Consider the following 15,310-nt stretch of genomic DNA (forward strand, 5'->3'; position numbering starts at 1 on the left):
CCACTGCCCTACACAATTGTGAACTTGAATATTTCCACATATTATTTATTAGTGTAGACATTTAGTAGCCACGTTGGTTTTATCCATTATATTTGTACACGAGGGTTGGAAATCTGCCATGGGCGTACTTTATGTAAACTTTATCAATTGTACTGTAGGTTGAAAAAAAAAAGACACAAGCCCATCAAGTTAAACCTCTGGCTCAATTCTGGCGAGGTGACATATTCACCTGATTATACTGAGCCAGAGGAAAGCAAGCTAAAACCCCAAACATTTGTCAATAATATCTCCTTCCGATATCCAGTAAATGAGATCGCTCCTTAAGACCATGGGAGAGTGGAGATTTCAGCAGCAGTGAAGGAGAGGTATGGGTAAGGGTAGGGATTACGTGGGGTTTACCTCCATTGGAGATACAGTAAATATGTTTAAGAAAATATTGCATATTTTAGAAAGGAAAGGTACTATAGAGGGATATGGCGAACAAGTTAAACCATAGAAACAGCATTGATTTAATGGATGATCCCGTATTATTATTTATTTATTTTTTAACAATCTTTTTCCTTTATTAGGGACTTGTAGCAGAGATACAGAAAATGACAATGTCGACAGTATAGTCATAGGTACATGACTGCAAATTGTACAAGTCGGAAACCAATAAACAATTTTCTATATTTGGGGGTAGGACTGGTGGGGACATGGGATGGGGGGGAGACAAAGAGGGGGATGGAGTGGGGGGGGGGGTGATCCCGTATTATTATACTTTTTGGTGATAGTTTCCCTTGCAATTTCCTTGTATTAACCCTCGACATATTTCTAAAATACTATATTCTATTTTACTACATGTAATTGCAGTTGTATGTTATTAAAGCTTTTCTAATGTACACGTATAAATTACTTCTCAAATTTCTCTCTAATGCCAAGAGAATGAACCTCCATCAAAAGGACACTGGTTGAGACCAGCACCTTTAAACATTAACTGTTTGATTTATTCTCAGTCACCACCGGCAGTGAATCAGATTTATAGATCATTAAGAAGTTGGGCAACATCCTTTGGGCCAAGGGCGTAGTTCAGTGGTAAGAACACTGCTTTGGAAACCTGGTTCCATTGAAGGTGTCAGCTCTCCTTGTGCAAGTCAGGCACAAGAAATAGACCATATGCTCTTCAGTGCTGGGACTCATTGGGAATATGGATCAAGTCAATGGGAGTTAAGTCCAGGTGTGGTGCGCTAACTCGTACCAAGCTTGATGGATCTGCCCCATTGTGCTGTCAGTGCTACTGTATATAAGAAAACATTTGATTATGAAAGTGGCCTTGATGACAATAGATCTTTGGAGAATCCGTGGAGAGTTGTTGTAGCTACTGTACACTTCATATGGAGAAGTACGGATTTCATCACCATAGGCTTCAGTAAATGTAGTTTACTGACCCTATTAGAAGTAAGTCCATGTGTAAGGCCTCGGACATGGTCAAAAAGACCGTGCTGAGGCGCGCTGAGGCGCGCTGAGGGGAAACATTATCCCTATCAGCGCGGCTTTAGACGGCGCTTCCGCACGCTACCGCAGGCATGCGGAGGCGTGTGGAAATGCAGGAGACAGGCAAGTTTAAATTTTGCCGCTGAGGGAAGCGCAGGGTCAGTCACGTGACTGCCAGAAGCCAATGGCAGTCCGTGACGTCGGCGCCGTGATGTGGCGCCTTAGCCCCGCCTCCCGTCCCGCCTCCCGCCCGGCTCCCACCCGGCACACAAGCGCGTTCGCTGACGCTCATGCAGGGACACGAAAAATCTCCTGCATGAGCGTCAGCGCTGCCCAGCGCTCTTCATATCACCATGTCCCAGACCTAAGCTGTGAGGAAAGAGGCATGATTGCCGCCTTAACATTTTAACCACTTCTCCTGCTTAGTTTGCGTTTGAACAGTATCGGCAACGTTCGCCAGGACTGTCTCTCCCTTAATGGCTCGGGAACGACACTGCAGGTGAATATTTGCAAATGCTGATGATTTTTTTGCTAAATGTTTGCCAGCAGAAAAAGTCCAATATTCGCCAGTTTTGAAAAGCTGGCAGTAATGTCACACACCTGTAGCTGAGGGTAGGGTTGCAACCAGATTGATGATATCAATTATTTATTTATAAAATGTGTTACCAGGAAGTAATACATTGCGAGTTACCTCTTGTTTTCAAGTATGTCCTGGGCATAGAGTCAGATGTCATGATGTCAGATACATGGTTACAAATACATAGTTACATTAAGTCAGCGGGGTTATACATTATATACTCGACTATTTCCGAAATCTGTCTGTTGTCTCCCCTCCTGAAATCCCTCTCCTGGCTTCCAATCAAATCCCGTATCTCACACTCAATTCTCCTCCTCACTTTTAAAGCTTTACACCCTTCTGCTCCTCCTAAGGCTGAGTCCGGTGGTCACGGGGTGCGTGCCACACACCATAGCACAGCCCTGTATGGGGCAGGCCCCAGTGGCTGTGTGTGTGTGTGTGGGCGCGCAAAGCGCTGTGACGCGTACGCTGGCAGGAAAGACAATAATTTTGTTGTGCCGCGACGCGGTCACATGGGCGACGTGCAGCCAATGGCAGTGCAGATATGGCCCGTCATGGCCGTGTCCCCGTCATGGCCCCGACCCCTCCACTCCCCTACAGACCACCGATCACGGCTGTAGTCTCTCTCTGTAGTTTACGCCATGCTGCTAGGCACAATCCAGACTCTTGCGATCTGTTCAAGGATGTTTTCTCTCTACCCCCTTTGTATCTAAAGCCCTCTCCCACCTTAAACCTTTCTCACTGACTGCCCCACACCTCTGGAATACCCTTCCCCTCGATATCCAACTAGCACCCTCTCTATCCACCTTTTAAGACCCACCTTAAAACACACCTGCATAAGGAATCATTTGAGCAGCTCCATGGCTGATAATTAACACCTCATACATAAACCTTGGCCCCCTGCAGACGCACTTACCAGAACACCCTCCTATTGTCTCTGAATGTTCTTCCTACCTACTAATTAGATTGTAAGCTCTTCGGGGCAGGGACTCCTTTTCCTAAATGTTACTTTTATTTCTGAAGCACATCTCCCCTTTATGTGTTATTTGTTATTTATATGATTGTCACGTGTATTACTGCTGTGACGCGCTATGTACATTAATGGCGCTATATAAATAAAGACATACATACATACAAGACATTGCATGCACAGTAAGAGATAATATATGTTATAGACGTATGTAACAGTTACAGACCAGATTAAAATGTGAGACAGCCTTAGTTAGGAAAGAACTGGTGGTGGCTGTGAGTCTCCGGCAGACTGTTCCAGTTGTGGGGTGCATGGTAAGAGGAGGAGCCGCCGGATACTTTGTTGAACTGTGGGACCATGAACAGTCTTTTGGAGTCAGATCTTAGATTATATTAAGGTCCTACTAAAATCTGTCGTTACTCACATCCAAAAAGGAAACACAATACATACACCAAGTTTTGCACGTACTAAAAAATAAACAAACATTGAATTACCAAACTGGGATTCACAATTGTGTCCAAGGCCACCAGTGAGAGTTTTAAATCTCTAATAAAGGGACGGCAGCCTAGAAGAGTTATAGGTTCTTCAAAAAAATAAAAATAACACGTATGTAGTTAGCAAAAAAGTAGTCCTCCTTGGCGCTAAATTCTTTGTAGGCGAATTAAGATGTGTTGGGTACAAATTTCCATGAAGTCATTTTTAAGTGACTATTTCTATCATATTTGCAATGGCAAACATCAGAATTCTGGAATGTATTTAGACAGGAAGATGATTTGGGCGACACAGGTAAATAGGTGAAGCATTTGGTGTGATCGTTAGCAGAAGGAAGAGCAACAAGATTCTTCAGTGAGCCGTAAGACTAGAAGCAGGTTGGTGATGGTGAATCTCAGGAGATAAGTGCTGGGTACAGTGGGTGTTTAGATACCTTTAATAAGATGATTAATCAGGTTTCACATTAACTCTTTGAGATACTGAGACTCTAACTGTTGAGTAAACTAGTGTTATTGTGATTAGTGAGCAGTTAGATGGTCCTAAAATAGGCAAAGGATAACTTTATACTGATTGTTCCCTTACTGCAATGGGCAAGGCATGGTCTACAGTGCTTTCTAATCTTATGAGATCAGACACCTACGCATGTCACATATGTTATTTAGTAAACTACTCAACACCTGTATGTGTGGAGTTCTCTGCAAATATGACTGTAATCTTTGCTCTGGTCTTCAAGGTTGAGTATAAAGCGATATTTATATATGAGATTAATATATAGTGTATAATATATGAACTGTGTTTTCACTTACCAGGTCGACCCTCTCCAGATCTTCTGTATTGACCCTTCCAGGAAGTCCCAGGTGACAATCATCTCACTCAAGCGCTGCTGAATAGCTGTGAGAAGAAGTGGTGGTCCCCCTCCTGGTCTCCCTGGCATGAGCTGCATGGTCAGCCAGCTTGCCCTTGTGACCAGCCCATCTTTTCTTTAACACATCCACAGAGCGGACTAAGTACCCCAGGGCATTGACTTGGGTCATAATCCGTCTCCAAACCCTCTGCTTTGCAGTTGTGGTAATGCATGAACACAAAGCACCTAACAATTTTGAGTGGTTGTCCACCACTCCATTTATCAGGATCTCAAGTTCCTCCTCAGTGAGCTTGAAACTTCTGATCCGAGCCGCATCAGAAGCAGGAGCACCGGTGTACCAGGAGCAGACATAGAGATGCCTGCTCAGCCATGTCAACCGTTCAACTCTCTAGCAGATCTGGTTGAATAATTCAGTATGTAATGTGTATTTATTTGAATTTGCAACGCGCTCATGGGCGTTAAGTTAGGTTATGCGCATGCGTAACATGAAAGTAACACATGCGTTAATTGGAACGCACGTTATATTGTTTCCCAATGCGCATACGTAGTGTATTGGTTATTGCGTTTCAGCGCAACGATAATCCCCATTAATACAGGTAACGTAATGATGCTAGTTTGGCGAACGCCCGTTGTTTTTGCATGTCATTAGCTTGTGGATAATCGTTAAACTGAGGAAAACTAATAGATGTTACGTATTTAGTTAATGTCAGATGAGCTTGACTTGGGACCCAAGATTTTCTTTACAAATTCAGGGCATTCGATAACCTCTGTACTTGATGCTTTATCAGTGCATCATACAACATGAATCCATATCATTTGCTTCGTCTATCTACCTTGAGTATGGCCAACAATATGTGATATTGAATGGGAGTGATGTCCAGGTTTTTCTGTAGTTCACACGAGCAAAATGTCTGTAACAGCCGCGCGTAAACATTATCATTGTGCGTATGTAGGCACCTACTGTATGTGTGCAAATGTAGACATTCATTCTTGTAAAAACAAACCCTGATTTGAGCTATTTTCATATCAAATTGAGTTACAGGTACAGTACCCAACACAATGTATGTGTATATAGGGATCTCTGTATTAACTTCATTTTGGTGAGCATAATATTTACGGTAAGTGTCTGACATAACCCATCAAGCTCTCCGTTTGACCCAGATTGGTAGGGAGGTTTCTGCCACCGTGGAACTAGAGAAGTATTTGAAACTAAACAGGGAGAAGAAAATTGATGAGGCCAGATATACAAAGCCATGCATGTGGTGTTGAACACCTCCACAAGTCCTTTTATTGATAACCCCCGGGTCGCAGGCTGAGTCCTTTGGGATAAAACTAGAGCAAAGGTTATCTTGACCTTGACACATGGACGCTAAGAAACACAGGATGAAAATGCTTATTGCATCACCTTAAGGATCGGAAATACAAATAAGCACAATACGTGGGATTTACTTACTAACGTCTCTCGGCTGCAAAACCGGAAGAAAAGAAAAAAAGAATTCCACCAGATGTATTGAAGGAAAAACTCCAACTGCTTGTGATGGGATTCCTTTCTTTTCTAGATACAACATGGATTTCTCCTCTGGCTTAGACACGCATTTGAAATCCATAACCCGTTTGGGGGACATATATTTAAACAGCTAAGGGTTTAAATACCCGCAGTTTGAACACTGTGGGGCCTATGCAGAGAGCAGCGAATTTTAAAATTGGCGAGTTTAATAAAAAGTAGCTTTTTTGGAGAGTTTTATTCTCCATATGCAGAAATGTGCGAATTCTGCTATGTTTAACATGAATGCGTGTGGCGAGTTTAAATTGGCGAGATGCGCGCTGCAGAAATGTGTTAAAAAAAATACGCGCCTTTTTTTTTTCCTTTCCTATGGCCGCGAGCGGCAGCTTCTTGCCAACTTTTCCTGGCGAGGCAAAAAGGAGACAATCGCGCCATTTTATTGGCGCGAACAGCCGCTAGATGCCGTTCGCGCCTCTCTGCATTAGGATATTTTTAAAACTGGCGAATGGAGGTTCTCGCCAGCCGCGAGGCGAGTTTTAGAAATAGAAAAAAAAAATTGCCGCGTTTTTCGTAACTCGCCATTTTCTGCTGTTTTCTGCGCGATTTTCTCCAAAAAATGGTGAGTTTTGAAATAGCGCTGCTCTCTGCATAGGCCCCTGTGACGTTTTAGAAACTAGAAAAGGTTTGTGAGGTCTGGAGTATTTATGCCTTTATAGTACACAGTATGGTGTAGATTTTGCCTCTATGCAGAACGGTTTGGTATTCATTGAATAGGTGAGTGTGGGCTGACTTATGCGACAGAGAATCTCCGACATGCCGCACCTGTGCTGATCTGTTCTGCGTTACCTGCGCACATTCCTGCAGCTCTTCTAAGCATTTGCTATTCTAAATGTTGTTAAAAAAAAAACTCCAACAGCCATCTTTATAATACTAAAGAAAAAAACTCCCCAACGCACAGCTGAAATAGAGTGGGTCCCAAGCAAGAATAATAAAATAAAAATCTTTATTAGTCCATATTAAAAAAACGGAGGTACCTTGATAAAGTACCAGTGGGTACGAAACGCGTAGGGGGGCACTTACCTCCGTTTTTTTAATATGGATTAATAAAGATTTTTATTTTATTATTCTTGCTTGGGACCCACTCTATTTCGGCTGGGCGTTGGAGAGTTTTTTCCTTTGGATCTCTGCTTATTCTCCTGGTTGCCCGCCTACAGGATACATTGGACTGGGGCAACAATATGTGAGTACATCATTATAATCTATGTGAGTCTAAGAATTTCCCAACGAGGCTTTAGGTCTGAGTTCATTGTGCTTAGCCTTTAGCCTTCAGGGATAGAGACATCCTGCTATTGATTGTGTAGCCACCAAATGCTATAGGTATTGTTTGTATACCTCACTAGCCCCAGTAGTCTATTCTCTGTATCTTTCAAAGGACATATATTATCAAATTGTCTTTTCAAGACTGGAACTAAATTTTGGAGCGCATATCACTAATTTGATCTTTATAATACTATCTATCTATTTATGGATCTGCAGTATGCACATACAGATGCTGTAACGGGCTTCACTGCTCTCTGGTGGGCTATTATACGGTGTTAACACTGCCATTGAATCCTGTGGAAACGTTGTCAAATTCTGTGTAACGGAAGTGGAATGAGTTGCTAGAGAACATCTCTATATACTGTATACACGTCTGTATGTATGTATGTCTGTATGTAAGTATATGTATGCATGTATGTATTTCTGTATGTCTGTATATGCCTCTGGTACTTGTGTTCGCTTTTTGTATATCTGCTACATATATAGAAGCTGGTCTCGTCTAAAACATGCACTTACAGACACAAATCACAGACTATGGAAGTGTTTCACATGCATGTATGTTACATGTACAGTATGTATGTTCAGCTACTCGGAGGCCAGTGACCTCCGTATTCACGATGTCTGAGCAGAGATGGGGACGGGTTCCTCTCTGCGTCACCATGCTTAGATTACGGTTACCCTCTGCGTCACCACGCTTACATTACGGTTACCCTCTGTGTCACCATGGTTACATTACGGTTACCCTCTGTCACCACGCTAACATTACGGTTACCCTCTGCGTCACCACGCTTACATTACGGTTACCCTCTGCGTCACCACGCTTACATTACGGTTACCCTCTGTCACCACGCTAACATTACGGTTACCCTCTGCGTCACCACGCTTACATTACGGTTACCCTCTGCGTCACCACGCTTACATTACGGTTACCCTCTGCGTCACCACGCTTACATTACGGTTACCCTCTGCGTCACCACGCTTACATTACGGTTACCCTCTGCGTCACCACGCTTACATTACGGTTACCCTCTGCGTCACCACGCTTACATTACGGTTACCCTCTGCGTCACCACGCTTACATTACGGTTATCCTCTGGGTCACCACGCTTACATTACGGTTACACTCTGCGTCACCACGCTTACATTACGGTTACCCTCTGCGTCACCACGCTTACATTACGGTTACCCTCTGCGTCACCACGCTTACATTACGGTTACCCTCTGCGTCACCACGCTTACATTACGGTTACCCTCTGCTTCACCACGCTTAGGTGGTGGCTACCCTCTGCGTCACCACGCTTACATTACTGTAACCCTCTTTCCGTCACCACGCTTACATTACGGTTACCCTCTGCGTCACCACGCTTACATTACGGTTATCCTCTGCGTCACCACGCTTACATTACGGTTACCCTCTGCGTCACCGTGCTAACATTACGGTTATCCTCTGCGTCACCACGCTTACATTACCCTCTCCGTCACCACGCTTACATTACGGTTATCCTCTGCGTCACCGTGCTAACATTACGGTTATCCTCTGCGTCACCACGCTTACATTACCCTCTCCGTCACCACGCTTACATTACGGTTACCCTCTGCTTCACCACGCTTAGGTAGTGGTTACCCTCTGCGTCACCACGCTTACATTACGGTTATCCTCTGCGTCACCCCGCTTACATTACGGTTACCCTCTGCTTCACCACACTTAGGTGGTGGTTACCCTCTGCGTCACCACGCTTACATTACGGTTATCCTCTGCGTCACCACGCTTACATTACGGTTATCCTCTGCTTCACCATGCTTACATTACGGTTACCCTCTGCGTCACCGTGCTTACATTACGGTTACCCTCTGCGTCACCACGCTTACATTACGGTTACCCTCTGCGTCACCACGCTTACATTACGGTTACCCTCTGCGTCACCACGCTTACATTACGGTTACCCTCTGCGTCACCGTGCTAACATTACGGTTATCCTCTGCGTCACCACGCTTACATTACCCTCTCCGTCACCACGCTTACATTACAGTTACCCTCTGCTTCACCACGCTTATGTAGTGGTTACCCTCTGCGTCACCACGCTTACATTACGGTTACCCTCTGCGTCACCCCGCTTACATTACGGTTACCCTCTGCTTCACCACGCTAAGGTGGTGGTTACCCTCTGCGTCACCACGCTTACATTACGGTTATCCTCTGGGTCACCACGCTTACATTACGGTTATCCTCTGCTTCACCATGCTTACATTACGGTTACCCTCTGCGTCACCGTGCTTACATTACGGTTACCCTCTGCGTCACCGTGCTTACATTACGGTTACCCTCTGCGTCACCGTGCTTACATTACGGTTACCCTCTGCGTCACCACGCTTACATTACGGTTACCCTCTGAGTCACCACGCTTACATTACGGTTATCCTCTGGGTCACCACGCTTACATTACGGTTACCCTCTGCTTCACCACGCTTACATTACGGTTACCCTCTGCGTCACCACGCTTACATTACAGTTACCCTCTGCGTCACCACGCTTACATTACAGTTACCCTCTGCGTCACCACGCTTACATTACGGTTACCCTCTGCTTCACCACGCTTACATTACGGTTACCCTCTGCGTCACCACGCTGACATTACGGTTACCCTCTGCTTCACCACGCTTACATTACGGTTACCCTCTGCGTCACCACGCTTACATTACGGTTATCCTCTGCGTCACCACGCTTACATTACGGTTACCCTCTGCGTCACCACGCTTACATTACGGTTACCATCTGCGTCACCACGCTTACATTACGGTTATCCTCTGCGTCACCACGCTTACATTACGGTTACCCTCTGCTTCACCACGCTTACATTACGGTTATCCTCTGCGTCACCGTGCTTACATTACGGTTACCCTCTGCGTCACCACGCTTACATTACGGTTACCCTCTGCTTCACCACGCTTAGGTGGTGGTTACCCCAGCAGCTGAGAGATCTGAACCAAATGTAAAAAGCAAAGTAATGTTTCATGCACGCGTCGCTGGCGCCTATTGACAGATGCTAATTTTTGCCCTGTGTTTTGCAGCAATTTGCTCCTTTTAATACATCCTATATCCTCCTATCTGCCCTGGTGATCGCCATAAAGGCACCGTTTTGCTCTGTTCTAAGGCCAGGGTGTTCTAGTGTTGTTGAAGTGAACGTGTTATGTTCCCTTCTGCTTGTTGTTCTTCCCCAGCTCTCCCCAAACCTCTCCCAGTTAAAGGGTCCTTGTTTCCGTGACCCCTCGGAGTGAAATGTGAGTTTGAGCAATGCCTCTGGGGAGAGCACTTCACAATCAGCATTGTTGCTGTTTCATATTAGTTTATCCAGGAAGGAAACAGAATCCTCCAAACACTGTCAAACACAGAGAGAGAGAGAGAGAGAGAGAGGGAGAGGGGGAGAAGGAGAGAGGGATAGAGGGGGGAGAGAGAGGGAGAGAGGGGAGGAGGGAGAAAGGGGGAGTAAAGGAGAGAGGGAGAGAGGGGGGAGGGAGAGAGGGGAGGAGGGGGAAAGGGGGAGCAAAGGAGAGAAGGATAGAGGGGGAGAGGTGGGAGGGAGAGAGGGGGAGTGTAGAAGAGGGGGAGTGTAGAAGAGGGAGAGACCGGGAGAGGAGGAGCAAAGGAGAGAAGGAGAGAGGGAGAGGATGGAAATAAGGGGAGGCCGGAGACAGAGAGAAGCCGGAGACGGAGAGGGGCCGGAGACAGAGAGGAGCCGAAGACAGAGAGGGGCCGGAGACAGAGAGGGGCCGGAGACAGAGAGGGCCGGAGACAGAGAGGGGCCGGAGACAGAGAGGAGCCGGAGACAGAGAGGGTCCGGAGACAGAGAGGGTCCGTAGACAGAGAGGGTCCGGAGACAGAGAGGGGCCGAAGACAGAGAGGGGCCGGAGACAGAGAGGGGCCGGAGACATAGAGGAGCCGGAGACAGAGAGGGGCCGGAGACAGAGAGGGCCGGAGACAGAGAGGGGCCGGAGACAGAGAGGGGCCGGAGACAGAGAGGGGCCGGAGACAGAGGGGGCCGGAGACAGAGAGGGGCCGGAGACAGAGAGGGCCGGAGACAGAGAGGGTCCGGAGACAGAGAGGGTCCGGAGACAGAGAGGGTCCGGAGACAGAGAGGGTCCGGAGACAGAGAGGGTCCGGAGACAGAGAGGGGCCGGAGACAGAGAGGGGCCGGAGACAGAGAGGGCCGGAGACAGAGAGGAGCCGGAGACATAGAGGAGCCGGAGACAGAGAGGAGCCGGAGACAGAGAGGGCCGGAGACAGAGAGGGGCCGGAGACAGAGAGGGACCGGAGACATAGAGGAGCCGGAGACATAGAGGAGCCGGAGACAGAGAGGGGCCGGAGACAGAGAGGGGCCGGAGACAGAGAGGGGCCGGAGACAGAGAGGGGCCGGAGACACAGAGGGCCGGAGACAGAGAGGGTCCGGAGACAGAGACGGCCGGAGACAGAGAGGGGCCGGAGACAGAGAGGGGCCGGAGACAGAGAGGGGCCGGAGACAGAGAGGGGCCGGAGACAGAGAAGGTGAAAAAGAGTGGCACAGCACCATTACAAACTCAAAATGTAGTTAAAACTAAGGTGGGGGAAAAAAGGGAAACACGTGTGTATATATACCCTGTTTATAATGTAATATTCAAGGACTCCATTTCCACAGGCTCAGTAGCACAAGATTGGCGTAAAGCAGATGTGGTGCCTATATTTAAAAAGGGAGCTAGATCACAACCGGGAAATTACAGACCTGTAAGCCTGACTTCAATAGTAGGGAAACTACTTGAAGGTTTAATACGGGATAATATTCAGGAATACCTAATGGAAAACAAAATTATTAGTAATAGTCAGCATGGATTTATGAAGGATAGATCTTGCCAAACTAACCTTATTAGTTTCTTTGAGGAGGTAAGTAGGAATTTAGACCAGGGTAATGCAGTTGATGTGGTCTACTTAGATTTTGCAAAGGCTTTTGATACGGATTCACACAAGAGGTTGGTGTACAAAATAAAGAAAGTTGGACTCAGTAATAATATATGCACCTGGAATGAAAACTGGTTGAAGGAACTTTTTCAGGTTTGGCTACGGTCGTGAGTGGCGTACCTCAGGGATCGGTACTGGGACCCCTGCTTTTTAACTTATTTATTAGAGACCTTAAGTTTGGCATCGAGAGCAAAGTCTCCATCTTTGCTGATGACACAAAATTGTAGTAGAATCAGAGCAGGATGTAATTTCTCTCCAGAAGGACTTGGACAGACTGGAAACTTGGGCAAGTAAATGGCAGATGAGTTTTAATACAGATAAATGAAAGGTTATGTATTTGGGAAACAAGAAATAAACAGACGACTTACAAATTAAATGGGGCAAAATGAGATGAATACTTGCTGGAGAAGGATATAGGGGTGACTGAGACAGCAGGCTTACCAATAGTGCCCAAAGTCATGCAGTAGCTGCAAAGGCAAACAAGATCTTATCTTGCATTAAACGGGCAATAGATGAAAGGGAAGTAAACATGGTGATGCCCCTTTACAAAGCATTAGTAAGACAATACCTTGAAAATGGAGTACAATTTTGGGCACCGCTCCAAAGATAAGACATTATGAAACTATTGAAAGTGCAGAGAAGAGCCACCAAATTAATAAAGGGGATGGATAATCTGATTTATGAGGGGAGTCTAGCTAAATTATATTTGTTAACATTAGAAAAAAGACATCAAAGAGGGGATATGATAACTATATACAAATATATTCAGGGACAATACAAGGAGCTTTCAAAATAACTATTCATCCCAAGGGCAGTACAAAGGACACAGGGTTATCCCTTTGGAGGGAGGTTGAAGGAAAGGAGATTTCACCAGTGTGGCCTCACACAGACAGGCCGCGCTGTGACATGCGCGTGCACGATTTTCACTCTTTCAGTCTAGTGGATGACAGTTGTCACACTAGAAACTGCCTGTGGCGGCAAACTACAGCGTTGACGCTGCGACATTTTGCCGCAGCGAACCCAAATGGAAATTTGGAGCTGCAGTTGCGTCACGTGAGCTGGTTCAGCCAATAAAGGAGAACCAGCTCTGTGACGTGTTCGTTACAACCCCCCACCCGCCACCAAACGCAGCGACCCAACTCCTGCAGTTTGAGCAAGGCCTGACAAAGGAAAGGGTTCTTTACAGTAAGGGCAGTTACAGTGTGGGATTCATTACACATGGAGACTGTGATGGCAGATACAATAGATATGTTCAAAAAAAAAGTTGGACATTTTTTTTAGAAAGGAAAGGCATACAGGGATATACCAAATAAGCAAACGTTCAAAGGGTTTTGATCCAGGGAGTAATCTGATTGCCAATATTTGGAGTAGGAAGGAATATATTTTCCTCTTATGAGATATCATTGGATAGTGTGTTACTGGGGTTTTGTGTTTGCCTTCCTATGGATCAAAGCACTGTAAATACAAATATAGGATACGTATCTGTTGTCTAAATTTAGCATAGGTTGAACTTGATGGACATACGCCTTTTTTACACCTCATGTACTATGTAACTATGTCACTTATTTCTTACTTTTCATTTTTCCCATCTACTTATTATTTCAGTTATCATTGTGACCTCTGTTGTTTTAATGTGTGAATGGCAGGGACCATTTGAACTTCCTTGGGAGGCACATTTTCAGCCACTGGTATCTCCAGAATGCAAATAAAGTTGAACTTGATGGACATATGTCTTATTTCAACCTCGTCTACTACAAAGTGAAAAAGAAGCGTATGCTCCATAGTGTGAATCTATTTAATAAAAGTAATGGATTTCATGGATTAAAAACACACACAAACAAATCATGACATAATGGCCTTGGTGATAAGTATCAGTTGTGTTACTACACTGGTGTTTCCACTGCAGGAAGTTGAAAAAAACGACACCACATGTAGTGTAAGTACTCCTGTTAGTCACTGTATCGCTCGGCTGTACCGGTGCCCGGAAAAGGTCATGCAAAAATGGATGGATCGAGGAATAGCAAAAGTTTCGAGGGTAAGTCGTTCCAATGCCCAGAACGCTCCCTGTGCTTCTCAGCCTTCCACGCCGACCATCAGAAGAACACATCCTTCAATGGCACTGTGGGGGTACCTCTGGTGCAATGAGCTCCTGGTAAGCTCAACAAAATTCCACAGTAGGACTGTCCGACTGAGAAGCACAGGGAGCGTACTGAGCATTGGAACGACTTACCCTCAAGACTTTGGCTGCTTCTCCATCCACCCATTTTGGCATTACCTTTCCCGGGCACCGGTACAGCCGAGCAATACAGTGACTAACAGGAGTACTTACACTACACGTGGTGTCGTTTTCTTCAACTTCCTGCAGTGGAAACTCCAGTGTGGTAACACAACTGATACTTATCACCAAGGCCATTATGTCATGATTTGTTTGTGAGTGTTTTTAACCCCTGAAATCCATTACTTTTAACCTTCATTAAATAGATTTACACAATGGAGCATACGCTTCTTTTTCTCTTTGTATCTTAGATCTTCACCCAAATAGGTTGATTCCACCTACGACTCCTTAGCATACCTTGCTTAGATAATTTCTTACATTCCTAGAGACTAAAGTATTATTTTATTTTTCCATATATGTATATATATAGTTTTTTTTTCTTGGGACATTTACTTTAATGAACTACATTATACATATTTTTTACCCTCCCCCCCCCCCCATTTTATGCTATATGTGTTAATTTATATGTTAGATATTATTTTAAAAATCCTATTTTTTTCTTCCCTACATTGGATTTTGTACACTATTATTCAAATATCAATAAATTATTAATTATTCACTATCTTCATTTGTTATTTAAATACTGTAGGTGAGCACTGCTGCGCTGATATCTCTCTCTAATATATATTTCACCCAACACCAGGATTGATGAAGACAATTCACACATTACCCTGAGGAAGGTCCCGCAGCGGGACCTTAAACATTGGTTATTTTGATTGTCCCAATACAATTCTTTTTTGATCACCATCATACAGCGCTGCATTTTCTTCATCGATCCTGGTGTTGGGTGAACTATTTATATATAGTTTTATGTCCCGCGCACTTGGGCTTTGCTCTGTTTGTGTGT

The 15,310-nt window shown here is 45.1% G+C and overlaps 1 protein-coding gene across 1 annotated transcript in view; it reads right to left on the reverse strand.

The window, feature by feature from the left end:
* Window positions 1–15,310, reverse strand: part of TECTA (tectorin alpha) — an 84,145-nt gene that overhangs the window by 51,120 nt on the left and 17,715 nt on the right. The gene's annotated exons all lie outside the window — the stretch shown is intronic.

Source organism: Ascaphus truei, chromosome 6 (assembly GCF_040206685.1).
Source record: "Ascaphus truei isolate aAscTru1 chromosome 6, aAscTru1.hap1, whole genome shotgun sequence".
Classification (NCBI taxonomy): Eukaryota; Metazoa; Chordata; class Amphibia; order Anura; family Ascaphidae; genus Ascaphus; species Ascaphus truei.